A 26341-nucleotide genomic window follows, 5' to 3' on the forward strand; every position below is an offset into this window, starting at 1 on the left:
TTTATCTGTAGAAGGCGGACACTTTATCCCAGCCCCATCTTCTTCCAGATGCTATCTTGGGCTCGCTGAACACGGGTTGGTTCCTCCTTTCTCCTAGCCTCAGTGTGTACTCCAAGCAGTACCTAAAGGAGTGCCTATAAGGGCTGTGGTGGTTATAACGCTAATTTAGAAAAGCCCATACTTTGGGGGTGTTTGGGCTTGTGGAGGGTGGGCGTCGGGATCCCAGAGCCAGGGAGTCGGCCCTTGGAGAGCCCCCAGAGAGTCCAGAGGTTGCCACCTGCGAGGGGCTAGAACGCGCTGGGCGATGCTCCGAGAGCCCTGGCCGCGGGAACAATGGGAGCGCGGCGTGGAGGAGGGTGGGCGTGGGCCAGGTCCCGGTTGGAGGTAGACGAGGTCGGCGAGCTGGGCTCGGGGCCGCGGGGTTACCCCGGGGCACCGGGCACACAGCCGAGAAGTCTAAGCCAGTGAAAACCGAGGTCGGCGCTGGCGGGAACCCGGGAGGAGGTGGGGGCCCCGGGTGGGGTCTGCTCCTCTTCTTCGCCGGGCCTCTGAGCCCCGCCGCGGCTCAGGTTCACGCCGGGCCCACGTGGGGAAGCCGGCGGCGAGCCCCCAGCGCCGGGAGGGTTCGCGGGGCTCAGCCCCTTCCTCTGCTGCCCTCCCCGGGACCGGCGCGCGGCCACAGCTCCGGCGGCTCCGGCGCTCCCCTGGTGTTGGCTGCTCGCCGCCGCTGCTTGCTCTTTCGCTCGCCCGCCCGCTGCTGCTTGGGGGGCCGGGATCGCCGCCGCCTCCTTCGGGGGAGCCGGCCGGGGCGGGGCGGAGCAGGGAGAGGAGGTGTGGGGAGCGGGCGAGGAGGGGGCTGAGCGCCGTGGGAGGGAGAGCAGGAGCGAGCGCGCGAGCGAGCGGGGCATTTCTGCGCAGCTCTAGCGCGCCTCGGAGCCCGCCGGGGCAGCCGCCGGACGCCAGGACCGCGAGCGAGACAGCGCCCGGAAGCTGCGCCGCCGCCGCCAGGTTAGCCGTGCCCGCCGTCCCCCTCCGCCTCTCTGGGACCCCGACGCGTCGGATCCCGCGTGTGCGTGTGGGGTGGCCGCCGAGGGCGGCGGGCTCGATCCCCGATCTTCGGGCACTGACAGGCCGGCGGGCCGGCTCCGGGAGCCGCGGGCTTCGGTTCGTGCGTGTCGGGACTGGCGCGGGTTTGTGTCGGGGCTCCAGTCTCTGGGTGTGTGTTAGGTGTGAGCGCGCGTGTGCCCGTGGATCCGTGTGAGCGGCTGCTGGGTGTGCGCGCGCGTGCGTGTGTGCATCTGTGTGTGCGTGTGTGAGGGTGTGTGCCTTGCGTGTCTTCGCGCGTCTGGACTGAGTGGTGCGTGCGTATCTGGGTGAGGGTGCGTGTGTCTGCGTGTGTCTGTCGATGAATATGTGAGAGGGTGTGTCCGAATGTGTAGCAGTGTGTACACCTCTGGGTGAGGGCGTGTGCCAGTGGCTTCGCTTGTGGCTGGAGCCTGTGGCGGGTGTGTGTGTGTGTGTGTGTGTGTCGCTGTGTGCGCGCCAGTGTGACTCCCGTGTGTGCGCGTGTGAGGGCGGGTGTGCGCCCGCGTAGCCCCGTGTAGCCCCCGTGTGCGTGTGCGCGGCTTTGTCTTTGCACTGCCGGGAGGAAGGGGTGGGGGCGGCGGTCCAGGCGCTGCCGTCGCTGGGAGCTGGGCACCTGGCCCGGGCGGTGGGTGGCGGCGGCGGGGGTGTCCCTTCCCCGTCGGGCGGAGACTCCCTGCTGGCAGGTGGGCGGCCACACCCCGGGGGCCGGGGTAACTGGGCTAACAGCGGAGCCCGCGGTTCTGACCTGAGCTGGAGCGGAGGGCGTGTTCTGCTTGAAGCCCGTGTGCGTGTGTGCGTGTGTGCGTGTGTGTGGATGTGGATGTGGGTGCGGGGTGGTGGTGGTAGCAACAGCAGTTTCCAGACTGGTGACCAGCCGGTTCAGTGATTCATTTCCTGTTGTGGCCAGGGGACCTGTCCCCTCTGGCCTCCCCCTAGTCCCCCACCAGACCTAGCTTGTGCGCCCAGTCTCACCGGTGCAGGGCTCTGGGTGGGTGGGAAGGTAGGTGGGTAGAAGCTCAGGTGCCCTGAAAGGACTAGGAGGGAGAATCACTCTCTTAAAGGGCCAGCTCCTCACTCCAAGGAATCCCTCCTCAGGAGACCTCTCTACTTTGAAAGAGATGTCTCTGGGTATGTCCCTACCCCTTTCTTCAAGTACTGGTGTGTGCAGGCATTTCTAGATCGATAGTCTGTGTGCATGTGTCCTCCCTGTGTACTTCTTGTTCATTTGGGTGTATAGTGAACTGTGAATGTGTATCTCATGATGTATATGTGTGTGTGTTTTTATAAGTTCTGGTATATTTGTTTTTATGTATGTGTAGTTGTTTGTATATTAGTCTGTGCATGTGGGTTTGCAGAGAAGTGGCATTTTGCTGCCAACTGGAATAGGATAGAAACATTCTGTCCAGGGCCACGCTATTTTTGAAAAACTGTGTGAAAAGGAAGTTTGGGAATTTTAGTCTGTGGCTTTGTGGGTTTCAGACACAGGTACTGAAATGTAGGTAGGTTGGATTTTGACTGTGATACAAGGGTAGAGAAAAGTAGAGTCTTATAGGAGGAAGAAATTGTTCAGAGAAGGATATCCAAATGCAAGAATTCTTCCATTAGTTCCAGTTCTTCCCAGTAATGTCACCTCCCCCTTTGCTGCTTGGCTTGCCAGGATACAGGACACAGGATTCAGAGTGGAAAGGGAGGGAGCTGGGAGTGTAAAAGGGAGGAAGGTGGATGGGTGATAGGACTGGAAGCCAGCAGTAGATTTCTGCAATTCTTAAAAATGTTTCCTTGCCAAAGGCAGCAGAGGCTGGGGAACACTGAGCTTGCTGTCCCCTCCTTGAATCCCAGAATCCCAGGACATGGGAAAAGCTGGCCTGGAGTTCATGAGCTCTGGAGTCTGGGCCAGAGATCTTTTGCCTTGTTCTGTCACCCAGGCTGGAGTGCAGGCAGTGTCACAATCTCAGCACACTGCAGCCTCCACCTCCTGGGTTCAACTGATTTTCCCGCCTCAGCCTCCTTAATAGCTGAGACTACAGACATGAGCCACGATGCCCAGCTAATTTTTTTTTTCTTGTCGCCTAGGCTGGAGTGCAATGGCGTGATCTCGGCTCACTTCAACCTCCTTCTCCTGGGTTCAAGCAATTCTTCTTCCTCAGCCTCCTGAGTAGCTGGGATTATAGGCGCCCACCACCATGCCCGGCTAATTTTTGTATTTTTAGTAGAGATGGGGTTTTGCCATGTTGGCCAAGCTGGCTTTGAACTCCTGACCTCAAGTGATCCAACTGCCTCGGCTTCCCAAACTGCTAGGATTACAGGCATGAGCCACCGTGCTCGGCCTAATTTTTGTGTTTTTAGTAGAGACAGGGTTTCACCATGTTGGTCAGGCTGGTCTCAAACTCCTGACCTCAAGGGATCTGCCTGCCTCCGCCTCCCAAAGTGTTGGGATTACAGACATGAGCTGCTACGCCCAGCCTGGGATCTTCTTTTGACTGTAGCCAACCCCTTCATGTGTTTATCTCTTCACCCAACACTTTTTATTAAGCTTCTTTACGTGAAAGAGACTAAACTCCCTAAGCCTTGGTTTCCCTGGCTAGGCAGCTAGTGGGTTAGATTTTGGGGCTCTGATGACCCTTCCCTTTCTCAGATTGCTAGAGTTTGTCTCGTTGTTACCCAGGTTCAGGAATCCACCCTTCTAATCCCCAGAGATCCTGTCCACTGTCCTCACTACTCATCTCCCCACCGGTATACTCTAGTCTAGAGCTGTGGTTTTTCACCTCATCAACAGCAGCAGGGTCACCTGGGAGTTTGTTAGAAATGCAATTTCTTGGCCGGGCATGGTGGCTCACACCTGTAATCCCAGCACTTTGGGAGGCGAGGCAGATGGATCACCTGAGGTCAGGAGTTCAAGACCAGCCTGGCCAATATGGTGAAACCCCATCTCTACTAAAAATACAAAAAATAGCCGGGCGTGGTGGTGCGTGCCTGTAATCCCAGCTATTCAGGAGGCTGAGGCAGGATAATTGCTTGAATCCAGGAGGCAGAGGTTGCAGTGAGCCGAGATCACGTCACTGCACTCCAGCCTGGGTGACAGAGCGAGACTCCATCTCAAAAAAAAAAAAAAAAAAAAAAAAAAGAAATGCAATTTCTTGGTTCTCACGCCAGACCTAGGAATTGATAGTTCTGGAGGTGTGGCCCAGCAATCTATGTTTTAACAAACATAGGTAATTCTTATTTACTCTGAGGTTCAAGAGAGGTGGAGACAGGGAGCCAGGAAACATCTATTTTTTTTTGAGACGGAGTTTCACGCTTGTTGCCCAGGCTGTAGTACAATGGCACGATCTTGGCTCACTGGAACCTCTGCCTCCCAGGTTCAAGCAATTCTCCTGCCTCAGCCTCCGTAGTGGCTGGGATTATAGGTATGTGCCACCACGCCCGGCTAATTCTGTATTTTTAGTAGAGACGGGATTTCTCCATGTTGGTCAGGCTGGTCTCGAGCTCCTGACCTCAGGTAATCCACCCGGCTCGGCCTCCCAAAGTGCTGGGATTACAGGCGTGAGCCACTGCACCCGGCTGGAAACATCTATTAATTGAAACACTTGGAAAGTCTCCCCTGACCCTCACATAGGTGCCCGAAATAGCCCTCAGGCCCCACCTGGTAGGTAGGAATTCTACTTTCAAGTCCCCGGTCTTGTGATCTTGGACAAGTCTCTCCTTCAGTGACTAATGCAATGACTCTTTGACAGTGTGCTGTGGACCAGGTTCTGAGCGAGGGGTTTCCCTGATCTGCTCAGTTTCTCCAATTCTTACTTTAATCTCTGAGGCCCTTCAGCATCGAGTTCCTGCCCACTTCTCTGGACAACAGCTACTTTGGCCTTTTAGTTCATCTAGGCACCATGAGCTCTTTTGCTTCTGGGATTTTGCACATCCTATTCCCTTTGTCTAGCACACTCTTCCCCTGCTTCTCATCTTGATTAACTCCCACTCTTCATATTTCAGCTCAGTAGTCACTTTCTCAGGGGGCCTTTGCCAACTCTCTAGGCCAAGTGAGTTTTCCCTGTTACACATTCTTAGAGCTCTCTGTGTCTCATAGGGCTTGTGAGAATTTGTAATTGTTGTTTGAGTGTCCCTTTACTGAACTGTAAATGCCATGTGGGCAGGAACTTGCTTACTAGTCTTCTTAGAGTCCCACACAGTACCTGACTTATGATTTGTGTTCAATAAGCTTATCAAACTGAATTAATTTATAAAATGGCAGATGGCACTAAATGATACCCAAAGTTTCATTTCAAGCCCAGACAATCTATAATCCAAGCAGGCCTTTTCTCCAGTTGATTTACCTGTCTTTTTCACTGCTGCATCTCCCATCTTGTGGCCGTAGATATGAGCACTCACAGTGGGTCCAGGCCCATGCTGGGCTCTGCTCTAGTGGAGGCAGGTGGAAGCTCCTCAGGAGACACAGCCTAGGTTGGGTTCTGTGTCCTCCTGGATTAGGATTGTACTGGAATGAGAAGAGGAAAAATATTGGAAGAGGAATCCAAATATCTGGGTCCATGCCTTGTTATGTGACTGAGGGCCAATCACTTTCCCCTTTTGGCACATGTCCTTCTCTGTAAAATGAAGGTATTGGGATGGATGGCATACTTGGTAGTGGTTACTAGCACTGGCTCTGGAGTCATTCGGGGTTTGCCGTGTACTAGCTGGGGGGACTAGGGCAAGTGATTCCATCTCCTCATTTCCTACTTGTAAAACAGGACCAGTACTAGTATCTGTTTCATAGGATTGTTTTGAGAATTAAATGAGATAACATCCTTGGAATGCTTAGGATAATGTGATTGCATGAGAAACATTTGATAAATGTCAACTATTATGACCATTATTGCTACTCCACAATTCAGCTCAACATTCTTGCAGGCCTTTGTATTGGGCCCTAGGCCTACAAAAACAGAAATGAATCCAGCAGTATTCACAGGCTAGGGGTGGGAGCAGATATGTAAAGATGCAATACCACTGCAAGGACAGTGTACAAGCTGCCAGGGTGTGGCTGCTTATGGAGGAAAAGGCTTCCTGGAGAAGAGAGATGGTGTTTGGGCTGGATTTTACCATCTGGGTATTTGGAATAGCATGTGCAAAGGCAGAATGGCTTCTTAGGGGAACCCCAAATAGTTCCACATAGTTAGAATAGGAGGTGGTGAGTGGCGGGGATGAGGGTGGAGGAGTGAATGGCTGGAGATAAAGCTGAGAGGAAGATTGGGGGCAGATCTAGCTTAGGCCAAAGAACCTGACCAAGTCCTACAGATGGCGGGGAGCTAGGGAAGAGGAGTAAGTCAACCAAGAAGGATCAGATTTTCATTTCAAAAACACAGCTCTCCAGGTGGTGACAGAGGATGGTTGATTTGGGAGGCAGGGGAGGACTGTTGACCTGAAGACCTGGGCACAGAGGCTGCTAAACAAGCTCAATGAGAGGCCCCACTGTGGTGGATAGAGATCTAGAAGAGGCTGTTCTAGGAAGCTTTTTCCTCTGTAAGCCTGTCTTCAGCCTGTTTTCAGGACAGCCTGGCCCTGGAAGGTGCAGGAGAGGTGAGAGTGACTTCTCATTAGGAGCCTCCGAGTCCTCTTTAACCTCTAAAGCTGCCTACTGAGTGGGAATCTGAAAAACAGAGTTTGAGGATCCTAGGTCTGCTGCTCAAAGGATGCACAGTATATTAACTTCCTATGGGTGCTGTCATGAAGCACACAAACTAGATACCTTTGAAGCACAGACATTTACTCCCCCACTTGTGGAGGCTAGAAGTCTGAAATCCAGGTGTCAGCAAGGTTGGCTCCTTCTGGAGGCTCTGGGGCAATCTGTTTCCTGCCTTTCTCATAGCTTCTGGTGGTTGCCAGCAATCTTTGGCATTTCTTGGCTTGCAGCTGCATCTGCCTCTGTCGTCACGTGGCTTTCTCTCTGTTTCATTTCCTCTTATAAGGACACCAGTCATATGGGATTTAGAACCCACCCTAGTCCAGTATGACCTCATTTGAACTTGAGTAATTGCATTTGCAAAGACCCTATTTCCAGATATGGTCACATTATGAAGTTTTAGGTAGACATAAATTTGGGTGGGGAGGGGACACTGTTCAACCCAGTACATGCAGGAAGATGGGGAGGAGTGCAGACCTTTTAGTTCCAGAAGGCTATGTCCAAATTTAGGCTTTGCAGTGGAGCCTCTATGAAATGGGGACAGTAAGCCGGGCATGGTGGCTCATGCCTGTAATCCCAGAACTTTGGGAGGCCAAGGTGGGCGGATCAACTGATCAGATTTGCATTTCAAATTTGAGTGCTGTGAGGCGGATCATTCCTGAGGTCAGGAGTTCAAGACCAACCTGGCCAACATGGTGAAACCCCGTCTCTACTAAAAATACAAAAATTAGCCAGGCATGGTGGCAGGCACCTGTAATACCAGCTACTCAGGAGGCTGAGGCAGAAGAATCGCTTGAACCTGGGAGGTGGACATTGCAATGAGCCGAGATTGTGCCACTGCACTCCAGCCTGGGCAACAGAGCAAGACTCCATTTCAAAAAAAAGAAAAAAAGAAATGAGGACAGTAGCAGTAGCACCTATAGTAGTGTCATGATCGTGAGACTTGATCAAAATAACAGATATGAGCATGCCTAATGAGGTAGTACACAACACAGTAGGCACTCAATAACTACTTCCTTTCCAGCTCTCCCTTCTCTATGCTTAGGAGCTTAGACAAGTCACCTAATCTTGCTTCACTTTCCTCATCTATCAAATGTGAATAATCATCATCTAGCCCTGCCTACTTCACCAAATTGCGATCCCAGGAGATAATGAGAAAGCTCTTTGTAAATTGCTTAAGGGCTTGTAGCTGTGATTTTTAATTATAATAATCATCATCATAATAACCCTTGGCCATTGCCATATCCGCTGCATTCTCCTCAGAGCCCAGCCCAGTCTGCTCTTCTCCTGAGACAGGTCCTCTTTGCCTGTTTGTGCTCAGAGGCGTCCCATGAAGTGTCACCTCTGTCCAAGTTGGGAGGACCTTAGAGATGGTCCTTAGCCTGAGGAGGGAAACTGATGCTCAGGGAGAAAAAGTGACACCCGCAAAGTCACACAGCTGGTCAGTGGCAATTGGAACACCTTATCTGTGGCTCCTGTCTTCCGTCTGAACAGGGCTTTTTCCCTAGTTGCAACTTTAGGCCCAGAAGCAGGAGCTCAGGGCAGTTAGAGGCCTGGAGTGGGCTCTGCACATGTTCAGGAGGTGAGGATGCAACAGGAGAGTGTTCTGCTAAGTTAGAATTAGAGCCCCAAGAAAGGGGTCCCTGGGCTCTCTATGGCTATCTCTGCCTACTCTGGTGGGAGGGCCACCATGTGGGGCTCTGGAGTCTAGATGTAACCCAAGGCTTCAATGTCCCTATTGACAGCCAGGGTGGCATTTCTCCACAGGTCCTGTCCCTCTAAGCCTTGCCTTAGTGGGTCTAGGGAAGGCTCTGGAAAAGAGAGAGGGCTTATACTGTCCTGGCAGTTTCTGGCAAGTCATCTTCCTTTCCCCCCACACTGGGGAAGCCAGGCCCCTCCTTGGCCCCTTGATTCTTTCCTTTCCTCCCTCCTCTTCTCAGTTTGCTCTCTTCCTTCTGTCTGCTTTCTCCCCTTCCCTCTCCCCACCTTGTCTCCAGATTAGAGGTCTAAAGATAGTCTCCAGGCCCACTTCAGGTGGGTGGTTTTGGGTTTGCTTGAGGCCACCTAGAATTAGAAAGTCTAGAGTCTTCCTCATAAGAGGCTCACTGTGGTGACTTATATGTTTATTGGCTTACTGTGTGCCAGGCCCTGTGCTAAGCACTTTACATGCCTTATGTCTTTTAATCCTTACAACTACCAAGCGAGGCAGAGATGATGATCCCCATCGTATTACAGGAGGCTAAATAACTTGCCCAAGGCCTACATAGTCCTCAGCCAGCAAGTGGCACAGCTGGGATTTCAATCTAGATCTGTCCGAAGCCCACCGGTACTCTTGAGTCTTTCCTATACTGCCTGTGATGGGGCCGCAGGAGCATTTAGGGGTTACAGAGGGGCATGCATTTGCTCAAATTAGGAGAACAAATTCTTGACTCTCAGAGCAGGACTTCTAATCCAGGAATCTTCCCTCCTAGGCCTGCACTCTGCCAGCACCTCCGGGACTGGCCTTTCTACAGCATCAGCCTTGGGGCCTGCCAGGGCTCTGAGCCCATCTGGTTCTAGGCAGCTGCCCACCTGTAGGAGAGACACTGCATCAGTGCCAGGGGTGGTGACAGGGCCCATCTGAAGGTACTTGCCTTTTTTCCTAGTTATTGTTTTGTCACTGGCCACCTCAATTTTTCATTGAATCAAGTCTTCCACTTAAAGAAGCATATCATCTGCAAAGAGCATTACTTTTGTCTCCTCAGAAGGGTGCTTGGGAGCTTGGATATGCTGCAGGTTCAGTGACGGGTGGAACTCTGGAAGACGTGGGGAGGGAGGTAGATACTGGAACCAGGAGACCCAGGTTTAGAGGTATACATCCACCAGAAGAGAAAAAGAAGTAGCTGGCCTGAGGGCCAGAGGGAGGCGGCCTGGAGAGAGGGAGGAATAGGAAACCTGCTCTCACCCCAAGTGCAGCCCAGGAGTCCAGACTCCCTCCCAGGCAGGGCTGCTGGTTTCAGAGTGTCACTCAGGAATCTAGGCAGCTGCAGTCAGCTTGCTGAGCCTCCACCCACCCCAACTGAGACCACTATGTTGGTCAGCCTGGCCCAGCCCAGCCACCTGCCTGCATGAGCAGGTGGCTCAGTCAGAAGGGACTTTGGTGAAGGAGTGGTGGCTTTGAAACTTCTATCCGCAGAGCCATTCTTCATAGGCAAGGAAGCAGAAGTTCAATTTGTGAAACAGCTAAAAGGTGGAGTGGCTTAGCACCCCACCCCATCCCCCTCCCTTCTAGGGTTCCCTAAGGCTGGGCTTCTCAAACTTTGTTCCCCCTAAGAGCAGCAAAGGTGAGCATGCTAAAAAGCAAAACAAAACCTGGGTGCCATGGCTCATGCCTGTAATCTCAGCACTTTGGGAGGCTGAGGCAGGTGGATCACTTGAGGTCAGGGGTTTGAGACCAACCTGACATGGTGAAACCCCATTTCTACTAAAAATACAAAAATTAGCTGGGCATGGCGGCATGCACCTGTAATTCCAGCTACTAGGGAGGATGAAGCAGGAGAATCACTTGAACCTGGGAGGTGAAGGTTGCAGTAAACTGAGATCATGCCATTACACTCCAGCCTGGGCGACAGAGTGAGACTGTCTCAAAACAAAACAAAAACAATAACAACAAAAAAAACCCAACACTCTTTTTCCAGGACTCACCCAAGAGATTCAAACCCAGCTGCTCCATGTGCTGGCGGGTTGCGGGGTGGTCAGATCTGAGGTGGGGCCCCGGAAGCAGCCTGCTGTAACAGACTCCCCATCGAGATGATTGGGACACAGATGGTTCTCAGATTGCCCTTGTAGAAGGCTGGTCTCAGATGTTCATGAACTTCTGAAATGGCATGCACAATGTTAAGAGTGTGCATTGTCCCCAGGAGAGGATCCACAGGCACCATCTGTCTTGGAGTCACAACCCATAAAACTTTAGAACTGCTGTCTTCAGGGTTGTTTTATGGAGTTGGAGCCTAATGTCTAGAGAAAGGTCACCAGGGAGCCAATGGCAGAGCTGGGTGGAGAGGGCTGGTCTCTCATGCCTCTCAGCACATTGTTGGCTTTGCTGTGAAGGTGGTCAGAGACTGTAGACCTGCCCCTCTGTCTGGGCCTCAGTTTTCTCAGCTGTAAAATGGGGGTTGGACAGGATAATCCCAAGGTTTCATGCAGCTTTGATCTGTGGTTCTGGAAGTCAGGTCTCCTGCTGCCCAGTCCAAGTTCTTTGTCCTTTTCCTTGCTCCTCCCTGACTTCACCCACCACTGGGGAGACCTTCCCCTTAAGCATCTTCTACCTTCAGAGATTCTGGACATAGCCTGCATTCTGGCCCCTTGAATCCTTTCTGTCGGACCACATGCCCAAATGCTCAAGCCCTTTCTCCCTTTCCATCCCCACTCACTATAAGTGAGCAAGGTGCCCATGAATCTGGGGAAGCTCAAGGTGGCCTCTGTTCAGAGCTGGACATGTGGGTGCCAAGGAGAGGGCTGCAAGAACTAATTTCCTGAGGCTCCTGGGACATGCCCAGTGCTTCCTATGTCTTTGCCCCAGCTCCCTCTGTTCCTCCCTGCCAAGAATGCCACCCCCATCATTCCCCAATCACTGTTGAAATCCTGTCTGCCTTTTCAAGGCTCAGCTCAGATGCCAGCCTATGTCCTACAAAACCTTGTAAGCCCTCCCCCTCACCCCAAGATGAAATTTGTCTTTAACTCCTCTGCACTCCCTTAGTACCTTATCTGTTCCCCTCTGGGGGATGAGTTCTGTTCGGTCTTAGCTTTATCCAGGGAGGTGGCTGTTTTCTTCCACCAGGTTGTGAGCACTGGGGATGTCTTATGTCTTATTCTTTGCTTCCCAGCACCTAGCATGGGGCTGTGCCCAGAGCAAGTGCTTAATTGAGGCTTACTAAGTTTGCAGAATCTGCATCCAGCTCTGGGCTGAGCTGGCCTCTCTACAGCCCCTATGGCCCATGTCACTGGCAGGCCATGGTTTCTCACATGGCCCCTCCCTCTATTTGTGGATTGAAGGGAGGCCAAGTAGGGCAATGAGTAAGAACTTAAATTCCAATCTTGATTCTGCCATTTCTGGGCTGTGTAACCTTAAGCAGATCATTTCCCCTCTCTGAGCCTTAATTTTCTCAGTTTAAAACAAAGAGGTAGGGATGACAAGTCTAGTGGGGGCCTGGGAGAATTAACTGAAGTGCTTTGTGTAAAATGCTGATAAAAGCATGGTAAAGAACAAATGGCTAATAAATGATTATGATTTATTATTTTTTGGTTAATAGTTATTACCATTGTTTCAACAAACATCTACTACGTTCTGAGCATTGTGCTGCAGGGACCAAGGTGAGAGAAAAAAAAAATAATAATAATGACAGGAGTTCCTTGGTCTCCAGGGTCTTAAGGTCAAATGAGGCAGTAAGACTCTAGTACAAGAAGTCAGTGTCTGGCAGAGATGTGGCTGAGTGAGTTGAGGGGTGAGTCATTAGTGTAGATGCCAGGCTAGAGGTGACATTTGAGCCAGAAGGGCATGAAGCAGGAAGGGCAGTGACAGTCTCGGAGGAGGCCCGTGACAGTCTCGGAGGAGGCCCATATTCCCTGTGGAGAATGGGGAAGTGGGGTGCATATTTGGAGAATTTTAGGAAGGATGTGGGAAACAGCAGAGCAGAAGCAGAGTTAGAATCTCCCTGCAGAAGGGGCATAGGGTCGGCACCTCGGATGGAGCAGGAGCTTCAAGCTTTGTTTTGCCAAGAAGAATTTGGGGGAGTGATGACTCATGGTGCCGCCATTGAGAGCGAGAGAGAGATTGCGGGAAGGTAGCGTAGAAGAGTGAAGTTTTATGGCAGAGGGAGTGGGGACCAGGGAGGTGGGGGGACATTGTTCCTCTGCCCAGGCTTGTGCTAAGAATGGTGAGGTGGGCTTCAGTTCCGGGCTTCTGCAGGGCTGCCTGTTTATCTGGCCAAGATTGGGATTTGAACATTGATGTCTGAAGTTAAAGTACAAAATGACTCCAGAAATGTCAGAATCTCTATATGTCAGAGCCCACTAGCAGAAGTGATCTCTGAATCCACCTCCCTCATGCCACACCATGCAGGTGGGAAGCAGAGGCCTGGGAGGAGGAGATGGCACCCAAGAACACCTAGTGAACTGGCCCTGCGCACTCTGGATGGACTGTGGACCTAGGCCTGTGTTAGGGTGAGGAGGGGGCCGGAGAACCCATGAAAGATGTATGTGACAAGCAAACGTCAAGCTGGGAGCAGTCTGTTGCTAGGGTGTGTGCGTGATCCCAGGTGAGTGGGATGTGAGTGGGCCAGAGCCGTCATCATTCCAGGCTTTCCTTCTGGAAAAGGAGAAAGGGCCACATAGGTGGGAGCCAGGGGAATATTGGGATGTGGGGGAAATCAGGGGGTGGCTTGAGAAGAGGAGGCTGTTGCCAAGCAGCAAGAGATATGACTATATGAGAACAGAAGAGGCACCCTAGTGTCTGTGGGCCTGGCTCTGTACAGCCCTGGACTGTAGAGGTATCACCTCCATTGCAGGGGAAGAAACCAGGACTCCCAAGGTCAGAGCTAGGAAGAATGGAGTCAGGAGTGGCATCCAGGGCTGGAGGACTTCAAAGCCATGTCTCTGGCATGCCCTGGGTGGCAACCATTCCAGTTTTTGTGAGATCCTGGGGTCAAAGGGGTCAAGGAAGTACTCAGCCCAGGGCAAGTCATCTTTCACTTCCTTTCACTTCCCCTCCATCAATCTGCCATCGAGCAGAACTGTTTTCTTCTACTTTACCCACCCCGCTTAATTTGTTGATGAAAAATATTTACTGAGCACCACTATGTGCCAGGCACTGCCCTTGATTTCATGGAACTTATGCCATCACTCCTTGGCACAGAGGGCTATCCCACATTGCCAGGGAAGGATGGGAAGGAGAAGGGGAGGGGGCCACTGGCCACTTCTCTCTCCCTTTACATGAGTCACTCCCTCTTCTCAGCTTCTATCCCCTTGCAAATGCCCTAGCCCCAGATGGTTCTTGCTGGAACTACCTCCTGCCTAAATGAAAACCAGTCAGAGTTAATTGTTAAACCTAATAGCTGGTGAGAGTTTCACTCTGCTGGGCTGGTGGGAGTGGGGCTGCACCCTAGGGGAGGGGTGGAGTCACCCAGGTTTTTCTGGCTGGTACCTGCCACCTTTTCCCTACTCTGGAATCTGCTTCCAGGGCCCTCTCCTCCCCTCCTCCCCAGAGGGCAGGCTGCCATCTGGCCCTTTCCCCTGCCTCCAGCTAAGGTGTCCCTGGGAGGTGAGCACTGGCTCTGGCCTTAGTCCAAGGGCCTCTGGGTGAGTGCTCTTAGGGGAGGTGTGGGGGAGAGCAGGGTGTCTAGCCCTGGAGACCTGCCCAGAGGCCAGGCAGCCAGTGGACCTTGCTGGCTTTGCCTCCTGCTGGGTGTGGGTGGGGGAGCTAAGGATAGTGTCACAGTGGCCTAAGCCCTACACACAGGACCACTGGCCATGGAGCCCATGCTATGACATTGTCCTGCTCTCCTTCCCTTTTGTCCTCTTCACTGAGTTTCTTATTCTGGGCCATTCTCTGCCAACAGACTGGGAGATATAGGCACTCTGAGAATAGTGGCAAAGGCTTATTCCTTCTTCTAGAAGACTGAGCCTCAGGGTAGGCCCCTGCCAAAGTTTAGGGACAGAGCTCAGGTTTCCAAGTCAGCGGGCCTAGTCAAAGCTGGGTGACTTTGCGCAGGTGACTTACCTCTGTGAGCCACAGCCTCATCCTCTGAACACTACAGGAGTTCCTATCTGGGGGGGTTTGAGGAGTCAGTGAAGGATACTGGGTACTCAGATCCCATTGTCACCATCACTGTGTAGGCACCAGAGGTAAATATTAATATTAGGTTCAGTAAGGTTTTGTTAAATGAGTAGATGCCATTCTATTCAGAGGTAAGCTCACAGAGGTAAGTCAACTTTACCTCCGAGGCTTAGCTCTGGGCTAGGGCCAAGGAGGCCATCAGCCCAGGCCCTCAAGGACTTGACTGCAGAGCTGCAGCTGCCCCATACAGCAGCCTTAGTCACATGTGGCTAGTGGACATGTAAAATGTGGCTAGGACCACCGAGGAACTGAACTTTTTGAACTCTATCGCCCAGGCTGGAGTACAGTGGCACAATCTTGGCTCATTGCAACGTCAACCTCCCAGGCTGAAGTGATTCCCCTGCCTCAGCCTCCAGAGTAGTTGGGACTACAGGCATGCCCCACCATGCCTGGCTAATTTTTTGTATTTTTAGTAGAAACGGGCTTCCACCATGTTTTCTGGGCTGGTCTCAAACTCCTGAGGTAGGGCAAAGTAATCCCAAAGGATTACAGGCATGAGCCACCACGCCCAGCCGAATTTTAAATTTCATTTAATATTTAATTTTATTTGATTGTAGCTAATTTAACATTTTAAAAGAATGCTCCATTTATTTATTGACAAACTATACATGTTTGGAAACTTAGATTTGTGAATATACCTTTTTTTTCCCCCCCGAGACGGAGTCTTGCTCAGTTGCTTAGCCTGGAGTGCAGTGGCATGATCTCAGCTTACTGCAAGCTCCGCCTCACGGGTTCATGCCATTCTCCTGCCTCAGCCTCCTGAGTAGCTGGGACTACAGGCGCCCGTCACCACGCCCGGCTAATTTTTTTAAATTTTTAATAGAGATGAAGTTTCACCATATTAGCCAGGATGGTCTCGATCTCCTGACCTCGTGATCCACCCGCCTTGGCCTCCCAAAGTGCTGCGATTACAGGTATGAGCCACCGCACCTGACACCTTTTTTTTTTTTTTAAATCATAATGGTGGCTGGGCGCGGTGGCTCACGCCTGTAATCCCAGCCCTTTGGGAGGCCAAGGTGGGCAGATTACTTGAGGTCAGGAGTTCGAGACCAGCCTGGCCAACATGGTGAAACCTCATCTCTACTAAAAATACAAAAATTAGCCGGGTGTGGTGGTGCACACCTGTAATTCCAGCTACCCAGGAGGCTGAGGCAGGAGAATCGCTGGAACCCGGGAGGCGAAGATTGCAGTGAGCTGAGATCGTACCACTGCACTCTAGCCTGGGTGACAGAGTGAGACTCCATCTCAAAAAAATAATAAAATAAAATAAAATAAAATAAAATAAAATAAAATAAAATAAATTGTAAAGGCTCAAGCCTGTAATCCCAGCACTTTGGGAGGCCGAGACGGGTGGATCACGAGGTCAGGAGATCGAGACCATCCTGGCTAACACGGTGAAACCCCGTCTCTACTAAAAAATACAAAAAACTAGCCAGGCGAGGTGGCGGGCGCCTGTAGACCCAGCTACTCGGGGGGCTGAGGCAGGAGAATGGTGTAAACCCGGGAGGCGGAGCATGCAGTGAGCTGAGATCCGGCCACTGCACTCCAGCTTGGGTGACAGAGCGAGACTCCGTCTCAAAAAAAAAAAAAAAAAAAAAAAATTGTAAAGGCAAGGAGAATCTAAATATCTTATGAATATTTAGCACCTGAATCAAGATGTATTGTAAGTATAAAATACTCATTGAATTTAGAAGAGGATGTATTAAAAAGTAAAATATCTCTGTAGTCTTTTTCATTTTAGTTTTAATTTTTTTTTTAGAGACAGATTCTCACTCTGTTGCACAGGCTGAAGTGAGTGGCACGATCGTAGCTCACTGCAACCCCTGAACTCCTGGACTTAAGGGATCCTCCCACTTCAGCTAGTAGCTGGGACTATAGGCATGTGTCACCTCACCCAACTAAATTTTTTTATTTTTTGTAGAGACAAGGTCTTGCTATGTTGGCCAGGCTGGTCTTGAACTCCTGGTCTCAAGAGATCCTTCCGCCTCAGCCTCCCAAAGTGTGGGGATTACAGGCTTGAACCACCGAGCCAGGCCTATGGTATTTTTTACATTGATTACATGTCGAGATAGATATATTGGGTTAAATGAATATATTATGAAAATTAATTTCCCTCATTCCTTTGCACTTTTTAAAATGTAGCTACTAAGGCCAGGCACGATGGCTCACACCTGTAAACCTAGCACTTTGGGAGGCCGAGGCAGGTGGATCGCTTGAGACCAGGAGTTCGAGACCAGCGTGGGCAACATGGAGAAACCCTGTCTCTACTGAAATTACAAAAATTAGCCGAGCATGGAGGTGCATGCTTGTAACCCCAGCTATTTGGGAAGCTGAGGCATGAGAATTGCTTGAATGCGGGAGGCGGAGGCTGCAGTGAGGCAAGATCGTGCGTCCGCACTCCAGCCTGGGTGACAGAGCGAGACTCTGACTCAAAAAATAAAATAAAATAAAATAAAATGTAGCTACTATAAACTTTTAAATTACATACATGGCTTGCGTTATATTTCTATTTGACAACACCATTGTAGACGGAGTTGAGCTGGACACGTTCGATTAATAATAGAAGACTACATAAAGACTAGTTATTTGGGGAAGGTTGGGAGGTCAATGAAGGATGGATAGTCCTCACCTCACCCCAGCCCGGGCCTTGCCCCTTGGTGGAATGTTACCTTGGACAGCCCCATAGCCTTGAGGATGAGATCAGGGCTTCTGATGGCAAATGAAAAACCTTGGTCTGGGTCCTCATCCTGGCCATGCCCTTCACTTGCTGTGTATGTGACCTTGGGCACTTCTCTTTGCTGAACCTGAGCCTTTCATCTGCAAACTGAGACTAATGGTGGTTGAGGGGATGGCCTGAGAAATAATCTGAGTGAGTATTTAGCACAGTGCCTGGCATGCCCAAGCAGTCAAATATTTGCTGTTTGGTGGTTGCTACTACTGTTAGAGTGGGGGCTGTTGCCACGACAGTACTGTTGCATCCAGCAGCTCATATTCAGTTTTTCCATGTGTCTCAAGGGACACTGGCCAGAGGGGAAGAAGTTAAAATAGCTTGAGCGTGGGAGTTGGGATGGGGATTTGTCTGACACCTCATCTCATACCTTTGTATGATACCTCAAGAGATTGCTTGGTTTTCGGGTAGCTCCTTGGATATTCCTTTCTGCAAGTGATCAGGCAAAGATAAATTCCCATTTTACAGATGAGGAAACTGAGGCCTGTGAAGGGAAAGTGACCTGGCTACACAGCCGGAACCTGAATGCAGGACATCCCGCCCCTGTCACGGTGGTATTGGTGTCAGCTGATGCCACCATTCGAGGTTGTAGGAGCAGCGCCTGACCAGAAATCCAGAGCTTGTAAAGAATGGTTATTATTAGTCTTCTGTAACTGGAAAGGATCTTGACATTGTTTAGTACAACAGTCTCATTCTGAAGTCGAAGAAACAGAGATGAGAAAGACAGAGTGGGAGAGAGAGAGAGAGAGGGAGAGAACTGCTGATCACATAGCAAGTTGGTGGCCAAGCTGGAACTGATTCTGTTTGCTTAGATCCAACCTTCAGCTCAGCCCCAGCAGGATGGACGGCCCTGCTTGTCAGCGCCCTTCTCTCCTGCCCAGTCCCCAGAGAGGGCTTCTGAGAAAGAGGCTTTTGTTTCATCAGCTCCTCCTGGTTTCCTCTCAAGGTAGCTGCACACACATGCACACACACACACACTCACACCCATTGGCCCCAGTTTGCATTTGTTACACACACACACTCTCACATCCTATTGGCCTCAGTTTGTGTTACACACACACACACACACACACACACACACACACACACACCCCATTGGCCTCAGTTTGCATTTGTCCCTATTCCAGGTTTAAAGGGCCCTGAAATTTGAAGCCTATCCACACATACCTACTTTCTGGGTATCCCCAGAAAGACCATGAGCTTTTACATCAAGGAGGCCTGAGTTCAAATCCTTCTTCTATCTCTGATTCTCTCTGTGACCTTGGGCAAGTCACTTGTTCTTTTTTGACCTCAACTTCTTCGTCTGAAAAGCAGGAACAGGAATGGTATATGTACAACCTAGTGGTTTAGCTGAGCTACAGACCCCAGCCACCAGTGTAGGGGTCTCAGCTCTGCCACTTATTCACTGCCTCATCTTCAGTGAATCATTTCATCCTTCTAGGTCTCAGTTTCCCCACCTTTGAATGGCGCTGCTACCTCTTGGACAGTTGTGATAAAGTACCTTGCTGAGCTGTTCACAGGTGTCATCTCATTTAGTCCCCCCATTAGCCCTGGAAGCAGACACTATTACTCCTATTTTCCAAATGAGGAAGTAAAATGACTTGCCCTGGGCCACATAGCTAGTTAAGTGTTAGAACCAGAATTCAAACCAGGTCTGAGTGACTCCAGAGCCTAAGCTCATAAACCACTGTACGTTCTTCCTGTTCACCTGATTTTCGTATTCTACATGAAGTAGGAACACCTCATCCCACCTGGAGACTGACTGTTCTGAGTGTGTGAGTCCAGGGTGCCTATAGCTTCTCCCTCCAAGTCTCCTGCTCCATTGCATACTAAGCCTGACCTGTGGTTGGAGCTCAAAGATGATTGAAAATGTACTTACATACTCTGAGTGAATTACACCAGAACAGGGTGTGAATGCTAAAAAGACCCTGAGGGAGGCCAGGCATGGTAGCTCATGCCTGTAATCCTAGCACTTTGGGAGGCCAAGGTGGGTGGATCAGTTGAGGTCAGGAGTTTGAAACCAGCTTGACCAACATGGTGAAACCTTGTCTCTACTAATAATACAAAAAATTAGCCGGGCATGGTGGCGCATGCCTGTAATCCCAGCTACTTGGAAGGCTGAGACAGGAGAGTTGTTTGAACCTGGTGTACGGAGGTTGCAGTGAGCCAAGATTGCACCATTGCACTCCAGCCTGGGTGACAGAGTGAGACTCCGTCTCAAAAAAAAAAAAAAAAAGAAAAGAAAAGACCCCGAGGGATCACTGATTCCAACCATATTTATTTCATAGACGGGGAGACTAAGGCAAGGAAAGGCCAAGTGGACAGCAGGGGGTATAACCATGGCACCTGAGGAGGAACGTGGAGATTGGGGCCCCCACTCTCCTTCTTCCCCATCGTCTAGTCCACCAGCAAGTTCTGGGGATACCACGTCTTAAATACCTCTTGAGTCCGTCCACCTCTTTCTATCTCTTCTGCAACCACCCTAGCCTAGGCCCTCGTCGTATCTCCCCTGGATAATCACAACAACCTCCTAACTGGTGTTCCTACAGCTTCCCCTGCCCCTCTTCCATCCAGCCTCTACCCTGCAAGCCAGTGGTTTCTCTTTGCTCTTACAATAAACAGCGAATCTTCACCTTGGCCTCCAAAGTCCTTCACTGCCTGGCCCCTGCCGCCGCTTCAGGTGCATATTTGTTACTTTCTATTTTGCTTTCCGCCTTGTCACAAGGCCTTTTTGTTTAACAGGTTCAGCAACTTCCCTAAGGTGCCTCAGACAGTCAAATGCCAGCCTCTCAATTTCCAGCACATGCTGGGCTCATGAACTCCTGTTCTGAGGAGCTAACGCTGTTTCCTCTGTCTAGGTGCCTGACTGACAGAAGTTCTTGCCCCTGGGGAGCTGGTGTGGACAGAGGAGGGGTGAGTGTTCTGGAGGCACAGCCTTATTATTCTCCTGCTGAGGTTGGACAAAGAGGTCTTCTAGGCCCTTGGGCTCTCAATTTTGACATATTTGACTGCTGGGGAAGTGTGAGGCTTTGTTTCTGGTGGCATTGAAAACAGGGGCAGTGCTGGGGGCCCTCCCTGGTTTTGGCTTGTTTTGGGGTAGGGGCTGAAATGCATATTCATCAAGCTCTGTATTCAACAACAGGCTTTGCCTCTATTGCTCATCCATGCCACCATGGCTGGTGAAGGACGGTGCTGGGCCTGGAAGCTGGCCCCATGGCCCTTGCCTGCCTTTGCTTCACCACTCCTAGGTCGTAGACTAGATTCAGAAGAGAGTGTTTTCATCCTGGCCCTGCCTGTTGACTACTATATGACCTTCCTTTCTATTGGCCTCAGGGTTGCGTCAACATTGTTGGGTCAGGGGATAGGGGAAAGTAGGGTCAGACTAAATGATTTGTTTTCAAACTTTCCAGAGGGAACTCTCCTTTTCCATTGCACCCCAAAGAATCTCAATGTACAAAACAACTAAAGGGGTTGCAGTGTGTGTTGGAGTTGGCATGGGGCTGGCCAATTCCTCAACCCCAGAAGCACCCAGACAATGCAACTGACCTTTTCTTGGCTTTATGGAAGACACTTTGGAAACCACTGACCTGGGGCGTGTCAAAGCTTCTTCCCAGCTTGGAGGTGCTGTGACTCTGGCAGGGCGAGGGAGTAGAGAGGGAACTCAGCCAATGGAGTTACATTGATTGGGAAATTTCGAGGTAACATGCAAATGTCACTGTGATGTTACTAGTAAGGCACAACTGCCAGGGCTGTGATGTTGCCATTCTGGAGTCCTCTGGTTTTTAATTTTGGTTCGATGTGAAGTATCTTTGTACCCCTAGGGAAATTTTCCATTTGTGTGTGTGTGTGTGTGTGTACACATGTGTGTGCACCTGTAGGGAGCAGGAACTATGGGGAATGAAGTGTGGCCAAGCCAGGCTGGGACAGGTAGAATGAATGGTGGGCAGAGCTGGGAGCATGTTGCTCCTGGGGGTGGTGGGGGTAGGGGGTGGCTTTAGCTCAGTTAAAAGGAGCGATTTGGCTCCTTCCTACAGGGGCCCCATGGAGATCTCTGGGCAGGAACACCGGGAACAAGGAATCCTCTGTCCGCAGCCACAGCACAGCCAGGACAGAGGAGGTGGATTAGGAGTTCCCGGGAGGGAGCCTACCCAGCTTTTCCCTGACATTTGGGCAAACTTGTGGGGAGATGCAGAGCTCAAGGTATGTGCGCATAGGGAAGGTGGGGCTCCGTTAAGGGGAGGTTGAGATCAGCTCATGCATTTATTCCACACATTCCTCAAGCTTCCTGAAGCCTTTCAAGGAGCGAAGCTCAGAGGCAGACAATTCTGTAGGAGTCAGAGCCAAGAAAGATGAGACTCTAGGTATTAACCACCATCAGTTTACTGAAGGAGACAGGAAATGTGAGAGATAATAGACTTTCACAGGCAGCTGGGTGCAGTCGGAGCTATTTGGCCTGTGTGTCTAGAGCCCCACATTCAAATTCTTGCTCTACAGTAATGGTCTCATGACTTCCCCTTTCTGACCCCTCGTTTCTCCTTCCATAGAACTCAGATGAACACATCAGCCCTAGCTACTTCTCAATGCTTTTCTAAGTGTCAATTAGAATAGAGTTTTTCAAATCTTTTTGGACAGCAGAAACCCAATACTGTAAGCATTTATAGCAGAACTTGTCTGGTTCTGGGGCAGTTTCCCCAGAATTTTGCCCTCCTCATGGCTCTTAGTTTCCTGGGTGCTTTTGGAGATACCTCTGCAAATTCCCAGGGCTCTAGGAAGCAGAGTCTAAAGACACTGGGTCAGGGTATTCTTGAGAACAGGCTTTGAAAACTGCCCAACTGCAACCCAGATGATAGGGGTGGTGCCACGTACACAAGAGTCGTTATAATACTGGCTTCTGCTTGGCCCTGCCCATGGCCAGCGCTGACCTTATCTTAGTTAGGGTCTATACAATTGAGCATGGCTTTTTTCCAGAAACCAGTGACAAAAACTCAACTCAAACTGGCTTTAAACCAAAAAAATGACTTTAATGGATCCTGGGGCAGTTCATGGGTCTGAAGAATGAGGAATCAGGTTGACACTCTCTCTGCCATCACTGTTTATTTGTCCCTTTTAAGCTGTCCTCTGCCCCAGCTTAGCAATCCAAACAGAAAAGGGAGACTCTTTTTCTTCTAGAATCTGTATGCCAATCCAAGGGAAGGACTCTGAGTGGTTCTGTCACTGTTGCTGGGAGGATAGGAATATTCTGAGTGGCCAGGTGTGGGTCAGGTGCCTACCCATGTAGCTAATGTAGGGGCACAGCTAGCACCAGACATAGGGAGAGTAGAAGACTGTTGGCAGACCACAAGAACATGCTAGGATATTAGTGGAACCCTAGGTTGTAATAGCTCATAGGCCTGCAAGGGGCTGTAACTCCCCTCTTCAGTTATAGTAATGCAAATGCCAACAATAATAACAATAGCGAATGTGCATTGAATTACTCTCTCTGTGCCAGGCATGTTCTGTTGCTTTATCTGTATTCTTTCATTTAACTCTCATGACAGTCTTTGGGTAGGTTCTATTATTCCTATTATTTCCCCATATTATCGATGAGGAAACTGAGGCCCTGTTAAGTTAAGGCCACACTTTGAGTAAGTAAGGGATCTGGGTTTCAAGCCCAAGGTGTCTGGCTTCAGAGACCATGCTCTGACCACTGCATCTCCAGCCTCTGTTTGGTAGGCCAAGTAGCCATCTTGCTTTTGCTTGTATGCATGGAGCTCATGACCTACAGAGGCAGCCCAGGCCCAGGTTGCACTGCTCTGCCTGTTGAAAAGGGCTTCCCTATGCAGTGCACATGTCTACCTCCATACAAATCCATCCAGACAGCATATGGCTCTGTGTTAGGTGTTTCAGGAGATATCAAGAAAAATCACCCATGAACCTGCCTGAACGGTCACCATCACAATAAGTCACATTACTGACATTGTGCCAGGCTCCATGCTGAACTCTTTATGTGCATTATGTCATTTAATTGCAACAGCAGGCCAGGTGCAGTGGTTCACACCTGTAATCCCAGCACTTTGGGAGGCTGAAGCGGGTGGATCAATTGAGGTCGGGAGTTCGAGACCAGCCTGACCAACATGGTGAAACCCCATCTCTACTAAAAATACAAAAATTAGCCAGGCGTAGTGGTGCACGCCTGTAATCCCAGCTATTTGGGAGGCTGAGACAGGAGAATCACTTGAACTCAGGAGGTGGAGGTTGCTGTGAGCTGCGATCGTATGACTGCATTCCAGCCTGGGCGACAGAACAAAACTGTCTCAAAAATATAATAATAATAATAATTGCAACAACAACTCCAGAGAGTAGGTTCTGTTATTGTCCCCATTTTCCAGGGGAAACTGAGGCTCAGAGGGAATAAGTAACTAAGAAACTGCAAAGCTGGTATTTGAGTTCAGGTCTGCCTAGCTCCAGAGCCTGTACTAGAACCCACTGCAGTCAGCTGTGTCCCCTAGAGGGGGAATACATGTGTGCAGATGTGATTGTGACACAGTCAGCATGCAAATTGCCACTGAGAGGGACAGGAAAAATGCAACTGAAGTTCAGAGGAGAGAGGTGAGGGAAAGGGGGAGAAGGGGACATTTGATCTAAGTTGAAGGGAACTAGGATTTGGACATTCAGTTCAGGGAGGGATCTCCAGGAAGGGTTGGAAGAGAGAAGCAGGGGTAGTGAAGCTTGGGGAGAATGAAAGAGCTGAGGTGGGGGTGAGGATGGGGGGTGTTGTGGCCAGCTGTGCTTTCAGGCCCCACAGAAGGTGCCTCCTTCTTCCAGACTGTTCTCTTCATAGATGTGAAGAGGTTTGATCTTCTCCAGGAGAGCTCAACACAAGTGCTCAGTTCCTTCCTTTCCTCCTGATGTAAGGTGGACAGGCCCTATCTGTAGGGTAGACAAGGTACCTGGGCACCAACAGCTGTCAGTGCTTCATTCCCTTCTTCCTGGTGGTGAATGGAGGGAAGAATGGTCCATTTCCCAGGGATCAGCACTTTCTCCAGACAGCACAGTGCTCCAGGCACCAGAATGGCTGGACTAGCCATTCAGGAGGTTCTCCATGTCCTCCCTGGATAACAGGCTGAAGCATGTGCCTCTCACCCATGGAGGGGCTCCTTTCTCCTGTGCCCTCCCTTAGCTAATCTCATCCATTTGTCAGAAGGTGGATAATGCCCCCCAGAGGCCTGGGCTCTGTTCCTAAAGTGCCTTTGGATTTTTCTCCAAACAACACAGGTGGGAAATTGGGGGAAGAGTATGATGTAGTGCTAGGAGCTCTCTTGGTTTCAAAGGGTAGAATAGCAGTTATTTTTCCTGAGCTGGACTCACAGTGAGTCAGGGGTTTTATCATCCCATTTTGCAGATGAGGAAGTTGAGGTTCAGAGGAGGAAAATGATGCAAATGCAGTTGTCACATGAAATGTGAATGACTGTGCCATTGTCTCCTGAAGGAAGGACGTAAACCTAGAGACTCAACATGGAAAACTGCCCCTTCCCTCCCCTGCTCTTGCCCATCAATTCTTCCTCCTGTGGCAGTGGCTCTGAAATGCTGACTCTGGCTACCCTGGCTGCTCTCTATCCTCTCCTCTACATGGTAACAGATCATTCCTCCTGGCCTGCCTGAGAGCTAGAGGGGTGTCTCTGGGGGACCCAGGCCTCAGGAATGTTGCCCACGTAAGGTCCAGACGTCCATTATTTCTTCTGTGACTCTTATGGTCTCTGGAGTCCCTGGATTTCTCCAATCCTTCTTGAAGGAATTCTAGCATTTCTGTAAGGGGAAAAGAGGCAGAGAAGGACAGAAGAATTCTTTCATTAGGGTCCTTCAACCCCATGGCTCTTATCACCTGGCTCACACTAGAACTAGAATCAAAGTCCTTTATATTTTTTTCTACAAAGGCTTTTTTGTTTGTTTGTTTGTTTGTTTTTTAGGGCTTTTCAATTTTTCATCTCATCTGATTTTCCTTGTAATCCTGAGAAATAAGGCAGGAAGGGTATAATTATCCCCATTTTGTGGGTGGGTTAACTGAGGCTCAGAGAAGGTAAGTGACTTCTCCAAGGTTGCACAAAAGATAGTGGCAGAGCAGGGCTAGAAGTTAGAAGCCAGTGTCCAGGAATCCTGACCTTTCTTCTCAGTGCCCAGTGCTGACAGCTACTGGGACAGCCTCTGGCTGGCCTCTTAGTCCCTCTCCACCTCCATCCAGGACTCCCTCTCTGGTTCAGCCCAGTGTGGGGGAGGGGTCATGTCCCCAGTTCAGACCTTTCCAGGCTTCCTAAGGCCTCCAGAGTAAAGCCTCACTCACCAGTTCTGTATCTGAGAGTCCCCCAAATCCAGCCCCAACCTACGACTCTTGCCAATCTCAGCTAACATAACAGGCTAGTCTTTTCCTTCTGACAAGATGGACAAGATTAGTCATTTGTTAGGGGGCATCCCTCTGTGGGATGTTGGAGGAATGGGTTTCAGCCTGCTTGCTGCTCAGGGAGTAGATAGGGAAACTGAGGCAAGTGTCAGCACAATGGCTACATTCAGGACAGCTTAGAGAGGCAAGGCTAGGAAAAGACTTGGACTCGGCTAATATGATGGGCCTTTCCCCAGGAAAATCTACTGCTTTGTTTCATTAAATGAAACAGAGATGGCGCGTGCCTATAATCCTAGCTACTTCAGAGGCGGAGGCAGGAGAATTGCTTGAACTGGGACCTAGGAGGTGGAGGTTGCAGTGAGCCAAGATCGAGCCACTACACTCCAGCCTGGACTACAAGAGCAAGACTCCATCTCAAAAACAAACAAACAAACAAAAACACAGAGTGTACTGAGTGCCTATCTTTTGCTCTACTTCTATCCCAGAGAAATTCTTCCAAGGGGCACCCTGAGCTTTATCAGAAAAGTAGCACTTAGGCCAAACCAGAACCAGAGACCCAGGTTCTTAAGGAGCATTGGAGGTTATAGCTCAGCACTTGCCAGAACAACT

General features: G+C 50.4%; 1 protein-coding gene across 3 annotated transcripts in view; it reads left to right on the forward strand.

Annotated features, from left to right (window-relative positions):
* The first annotated feature begins 855 nt into the window (after positions 1-855).
* The window catches only part of EPB41L1 (erythrocyte membrane protein band 4.1 like 1), a 138282-nt gene continuing 112796 nt past the window's right edge, over positions 856-26341 (forward strand). Inside the window, exons 1-2 of one of the 3 annotated variants that reach the window (XM_073009366.1) lie at positions 856-1008; positions 20217-20271. The gene's annotated coding sequence lies outside the window, so the exon portion shown is untranslated. The remainder of the gene's footprint in view (positions 1009-20216; positions 20272-26341) is intronic. The other 2 variants (XM_073009446.1, XM_073009370.1) reach the window with 2 other exon arrangements.

The sequence above is a fragment of the Chlorocebus sabaeus genome, chromosome 2 (genome assembly GCF_047675955.1).
Source record: "Chlorocebus sabaeus isolate Y175 chromosome 2, mChlSab1.0.hap1, whole genome shotgun sequence".
Classification (NCBI taxonomy): Eukaryota; Metazoa; Chordata; class Mammalia; order Primates; family Cercopithecidae; genus Chlorocebus; species Chlorocebus sabaeus.